We start from the raw sequence: 6734 nt of genomic DNA, 5'->3' as shown, positions 1-6734 counted from the left end.
AGCCAAAGTACACGAAAGTCCGCTGATTCACCCAGTACAAGAATTATGCTTCTAGTCCACCTAGTTTTTGAGTTACACGACGTTTTGTAACTCCAAAAAACAGCGTTTTTCGCCTCTCACCGCAATCTAATTCTGACTGCTCATCACCCTGTTTTCCAGGCGCCGCTCTCTTTCCCAGTGGCGCAGTTGGTAATGACACAGGTCTGCAACCCAAAGGTCGTGGGTTCAATTACACCTTGGGCAACATTTTTTTTCCTACAAATTAATACACTATCACAGACCACTAATTCATATTCATCAATTTGATATTTGATATACCTTTATTAGTCCCACAAGGGGAATTTATATGATTACAACCATTATGTTTTAGAAAAAAGAAATAAATGTGCATTGAACACTCAGGGGTCACTGTTAAAAAGTCTCATGGCAGTGGGGTTAAAGGACCTCCTGAACCTCTTGAGTCCTGCAGAGCAGTGAGATGAGCCTCTGCAGCTCCTACTGTCCTGAAGACTGTTCTTATTACTGCAGTCAGTTACATAAATCTATCTATCTATGTATAATACAGTACATTTTAACATACTGACCTTATGTTTATTTATGTCTTTTAACCATTATTTCAAATTCACAGAATCCTGTTTGAAACATTTAATGAACTTATAGAATTAAATTTCTGCATGTTGTTTTTTTGCAAAAAAAAATCTAGTATAATAATATTTAAATTTACATATATTTTTCACGTTTTCAATGCCAATTTTGTGTAATGGCAAAGTTTCCCACTACCCGTGAATGCCTCTTTTTATGTCTCTGGCTGACTCCTTAATCTCCGCCCAGTCTCTGCTCCATCCCTGCCGGTAAGCCTGCTTCTCTGTCTCTCTTCTCTGAAATAAAATGTCTATAAGCTGTTTGAGTTATTTACCGAGTTGTTGTTAGTGAGTTATGAAGCCAGTCGAAGTATAAGTCATGTTAAAGTAACACAATGGCTGCTTTTTAGTGAAACGTTGTAATTTTAGTATTTAAAAGGAGTGTTTGGTATGCCCCTAAGCGCTAACGCCTAGCCTAGCTCCTATAGGCCTAGTGTGAAATTAATATGGTTCATTTGATTGTTTAATACAGTTATTGTGTTGTATTTGGTTCATTCAGTGTGTTAGTGTTTCTGAGTCTCTTAGGGAAGCTGAAGTTAGTTCTCCTCTTCACAAATCAGTCAGTTAAACGGCCTCATTCTATAGGTTGTAAGGTAATGAGCCGCCATTTTAGAACCACTGATTAGCTGCTGGAGCAGCAGGGTCGGCAACTTCAAAGGAGCCATTTTACCGCCTCTGACTGAAAGCCGGGAGAAAAGAGTCACGTGCCTGTGCCGGTGTGTCTGTGTTGTGGGTTAATTAACAGAAGGGAGCAATAGAGTGAGGATAAAACACATAATATAAGAATAATGACATTTCTTAACAAGAAGAAGTTTTTTAATTAATCAATTTTAGTTTTTAGTTAAATTTTTAAGAACTGTTTAACAAACACTTGTTTGTACAGGTTGTTTTTTTTAAAATAAAACCTACACCTGCAGCTCTGTTTAACTTCTCACTTTGTGAAAAATTAATGAAATCTAAAAAGGCCACCTTCAAATAAATAAAATGCAGCAGTGCACCATTAATATTATAAATATGATATGTAGATATTTAAAACAACAGCATATTAAATGATACTGTGTGCAGGTAATATTTTTAGGAAGCAGAATTTGAATGCAGACCAACTCAAATGTTGAAGCCTACAAAAATATCATCCAAGCTTTCATTTATGATTGTTCATGCTTTGAAATTGTGATGTCAGAATTTGATAAAGTGTGCAGTGCTAGGTGTAGCAAATCACTGCTTATGAAATCTACTGTGTTATCTAATAGCACCAAACTAATAGAGCTATCACATAACTGAGAAACTTGTGTGGCTTATTACAAATGGATGAAACCACATTTTACCTTAATGAAGACAGTAATATTTAATAAGGTGTAGAAAAAGAGGTGAGTTGTTTGTTGCTGTGGTAAACAAAGAAGTGTACTGAATCTTTGGACTACACAGAGTGATGCAGTATTGACTCTGATGCTGATTTGAGTTGTCTCATTCTGTATTTTTGTGCTTTGTCTTTTGTTACACAGAGTGAACGAGATCTTTGGTTTTGCCTTTGCTGGTAAGTTAACAGTGATTGTAACTGAAGCAGTATGAACCTGGCATTGTGTAGCACATTTGACGACTTACATACAGTAGTTTGACTTTTTGTGATACGTTTCCATTTACTGATTGGCAAAACACAAGATTTGTGACCTGTAGCAGCAAAGCCCCACACAGGGCCTCTGACTGTCCCTGAAAATGTCCCTGAAGTTTAGTAGCCCATTTATGTATGATTTAAATTTCATATGGCTTATTGAATTCAAACAGTTAAATGTCAGATGTCTTTATCCAGGTGTTCATTTTGTCCTTATGTTTGTGGATTTAAGTAGCAGACAAAATAATGAAAGTGTTTTAGGAGAGTCCGTATAAGTGGTGGCTCAAACACTTAAGAGCTGCACAGGTATTGATTCATATTGTCTCTCAAATTCTGCTGATGTATTATATTAAAGTCAGAACACTGTAGAAGTACTTTGCCTCACTCGGTATAAGTAATAGCTTTAACAGTTAAGCAATAATAAAAACGAAGAGAACCAGAGGTGTGAGTGGACATTGTTAGGTAAATTACAGCCAGTGTGTCTAATTAGTTTATTACTTATTTAGTGAATATAATGATTTTACAATTAAATAGAAATGTTGCCAAAAGGGACATTGCAAAATACATAAATATTCCTAGCAACGGGTACAATGAAAGGACTTTTAGTGTAATATTTTAGGACATTTAATTTTAATCACAAACATTCTGCACCTCTGTTATTGTAACATGTCAATATTTACATGTAAAACCTCATCATGTAAAAACATGATGAGGTTTTCTGTTGCTTCTGATTACAAGAATTACTTTGTATTTAATGTTTTTAACCTGAAAGGACATTAAAAGTTTTGATTTTTCACACTTTATTAGCACTGACCTGTTGTAGAAAATGTTTGAGCCACAAGGCTTCTGTGTAGGAAATATTTGGTGTATCCTGCACTTGTGCCAACAAATATTGGTGCCTGTTCTTTGCATTTCTGTAGTAATAATGCTTTTATTACACATGCTAAAGCCATGTGAGACCCTGCAGTTCAATTATCTCCTCTTCAGACTACAGTAAACTTAAAAAGCTTAAAGTAATTTAGGATTTTACTAGTTAATTTGTGTCACAGTAAATTGGATTGTGTGTGAAGAGGCTCAACAGTCTGAATCATCTAACAGTGATCTGATGAATTGTTTCCTTTCTCTAGACTGCTGATCTGATCGTCTCAAGTCTGGTAAGTAAAGGTTTTTCTGAGGTGCAGTGCTGGGAAATGTTTCTCATGATAGGAGATTCAGTGTAGTGGTGTGAGTGAGCACAGCTATTGGTGATCATCAAAAGTCATCAAATCCTAGTAAAGTCTGTGTAAACATTTCCAGACCTACAGAGGTCCGTAGGTTATTGTAGCAGCACATATTTTTTCACATTAGAGCAGCTCATGAACAGCAGTTTAGGTACAATTAAGTCTTCAAATAGGGCCTTGTGGATTTCAAAAGCTTCTTTTCCTTCAATAATTAAGTCACTGTCTGAAAACTGCTCTTTGAATTAGTCTTTTATAATTAAAGATTTTGTTGATGACTGGAAACAATCAAAAGCACAGATACAGCATTCATTTCTGTATTTTATGGTTAAATGATCTACAAAGAAATTATGGTCATATATATTTTTAATTAGGCCTTTAAATCGGTCATTATAAGTATGTCCTAGATTTAGTGGAGTGCTTATGGCTGTGTATTAAACATACCCCAAATGTGACTGAAATATGTAGAAACAGTATTGTTTACTTTTATGTTAACGGTAATGTACTGTATTTTTCGGGTTATAAGGCGTATGCAGCTAACCAAATATTCAGATAACTCAAACTATTCAACTCATTCACAGTAACTCTCAACATTTTTCAGTGGTAACACATAACAATACACTAACTTTTTCTGTTCAGTCCTCTTCCACAAATCTATCAAATTCTTCATGGATTGATCGGTTTGAAATCTGCTTCAGACGCATGTCTCTAAACAGGTGCCAGATTCTCATACACACACCATAATATTATGTTTAAGGACAATAGGAATTACTCCATGAGGCACCTGACTACTGTAGCTATAATGCTCCAACAATCCATCAAGCGCTGCAGCTTTGTAGCTTTCAAAGTCGTACTAAAACATTTTGACAGATGTTTGAGCGCCGTGTAACACATAAAATTGGTTTGAGGTCAGCAAGCACAGCCAGAATTAATACATACGGTAAACTGTTGATTTTTGAGAAAATTAAAGGCTTTTAAATGTGCCTTATAGTCAGAAAAATACTTGGAAGCCATGTTTATTGAAAATATGCCTAATTCCAGTCTCTTTCTGTCTTACAGGTGACCTGCTGCAGAATACCCTCTCCTCTATCATTAACAAGCAATTCAGTCTGTCCTATCACTCTCCCTCTCCCTGCTCCATCTTTTTGACAAGCCATTCTATCTTCTATCATTTCTCCGCCATGAGCTCTATCTAAGTTGACAAGCTTGAACCTGAGTTGAAACGCAATCCTGTGACTTGAAATCAAGTTTTACCAGAATCTAAGTTTTGGAATTGAAGTTACCAGAACTTCGTCGATCTGTTTTCAGAATTCTGAGAGATCTCTGCTCTCACTGCTCCATCTTTCCTGTCGTTAAACTCTCTCACATCCAGTCATTTTGCTGGAAATCACAAGTAGAAACTTGAAATTACAGTAGTAGAATTACACTACAGTAGAACTCACAGTAGAAACTACTTACACAGTCCTACATTTGTCATTTTAATTTTTACATTACACTTTGGAATAAACACTGATAGCTTGGCTTACGTGTGCAGTTACTTTGATAAATTATATAAAATACACACCTTTTTCAAGGTTTATTTGTAATAAGATAATCTGGTTATTTTGTAATACATACATTCAGACTGTTATATTCACATAGATAATAAATTGGATTCAAATATATTTTTCAAGTCTGTTTCATTGGCTATAACATTTGACTGCAAGTTTATACTATTATTATTTAAGGACAAACCCTTTTTGTCACTCTGTAAGTATTCAGTTACAATTGTCATCTAGAGGCTGCCCTGAGAACCCAGACTTCCTGTTTCCTGACTGCTGCAGAACATCCAGCTGAAGAATCTTCATCGCCTGTCATCTGATCACCACACCATCACTCATATTTGCTTAAAATATTAGATATCTTAAAGATTTACACAAAGTCTACTTAAAAGTTAAGAGTTTTATTATAGACTGTTGATTGTTGAGATTTATTCTGTATATTGCTTTACAGAAGTATAGACCTATTTGTTATCCAGTCTGGTTAAAAAAATAGAAGTAACAATATACAGTTTTGAAAAAGCTACAATAAAACTGTTTTTAAAGAACTTTCAATAAGTTTTATATAGAGTTTGTATTTAAGTCAGCCTTTTACATCAATTACATAGTTATAAGAACACTTTACCATTTGTATAGTTTTACATTTCTCCATTTAATAGATTAGTTTTTCAGTGTATACAGGTTGAATTTTGTTTACATTTGTGTATAAATATAAGGTCCAGTTTGTACTTGCACAAAATGCCAAGGAAAGGTCAAAGGTCGCTGTCCCAGAAGCTTAGACGGCAAAAGGAGAAGGAACAGGTAAATGTTTCTCAGAGTGGTGAGGAGGTAAAGGTGTCTGTTGCAAGTATTCCCAGTCCAGAAGTGCAGAGCAGTGCTCAGACAGCTGCAGTGTCTTATGCAGATGTTGTAAAGAGAGGTGTTTGCTCATCATCTGTGCCAAATGCTAAAGTACAGCAGGTAATCCAGACTGAACCCCAGGTAACTATGCAAACGCAGTGTGATGGAGAAACCCAGGACCGTCTCATGTACAGATTACAAACAGTGAAACTCATCCACGAGTGAGTAGCATCTGTGCATCCCGAAGCCAGGCTTCTGCTAAGTATGGAAAGTACAGGAATCAGCAATGCATGGCGAACAGTTTGGTTTTCCTCTCATTCTTACACGAGGATGAATTCATTACCAGAGCCGATCTTAACCGTGTGTTGGACAAAGGCCATGCCGTGTATTCAGATGCCAGAAAGAGGTTTGTGAACAGCGTGTTTCTAGCCTGTGATGAGCTTCCCACAGTGGTCACCAGCCGCGAGACACGAGTATCAAGTGGACATGTCTCAGTTTGCTCATTATGGCACATTTGATGGTACAGCTCACCTTCCGAGCCTTGAACAGGGACTACAGTGTTTGGCTTCAGCGGTTCGCTATGCTTTGCTAGTCATGGGAGGAACAGTCATTGCAGTTTGCAGGCTGACTTCAGGTGAATACGCATACTTTGACCCTCACCCACGTAAGTCTACAGGAATGCCATTGTCGCTAGCTGTAAGTGGTGGAACTGCAGTTATGTTAAAATTCACACGTCTTAACGACATGATTGACAGGATCAAACGCTTGTACCGAATGTTTAGCATCGCGCCAACCTGCACTTATGAGCTACAGCCTGTCGAGTTCCACAGTGAAAACGCAGCTGACCAAAGAGATGCTGATGAAAACAGACAAACAGCTACAACTGTTC

The 6734-nt window shown here is 36.7% G+C and overlaps 1 long non-coding RNA gene across 1 annotated transcript; it reads left to right on the top strand.

Moving 5' to 3' along the window:
* Nucleotides 1-2142: 2142 nt before the first annotated feature.
* On the top strand, nucleotides 2143-4695 carry LOC120438337. Its single transcript, XR_005611806.1, has 3 exons — nucleotides 2143-2175; nucleotides 3378-3404; nucleotides 4527-4695. It is a non-coding gene; the product is annotated as an uncharacterized LOC120438337 (long non-coding RNA).
* Nucleotides 4696-6734: the final 2039 nt, after the last annotated feature.

This window comes from Oreochromis aureus, linkage group 3, assembly GCF_013358895.1.
Source record: "Oreochromis aureus strain Israel breed Guangdong linkage group 3, ZZ_aureus, whole genome shotgun sequence".
NCBI lineage: Eukaryota > Metazoa > Chordata > Actinopteri > Cichliformes > Cichlidae > Oreochromis > Oreochromis aureus.
The sequence above is the reverse complement of the archived record's forward strand: the minus strand, read 5'-3'. Positions and strand labels throughout refer to the sequence as shown.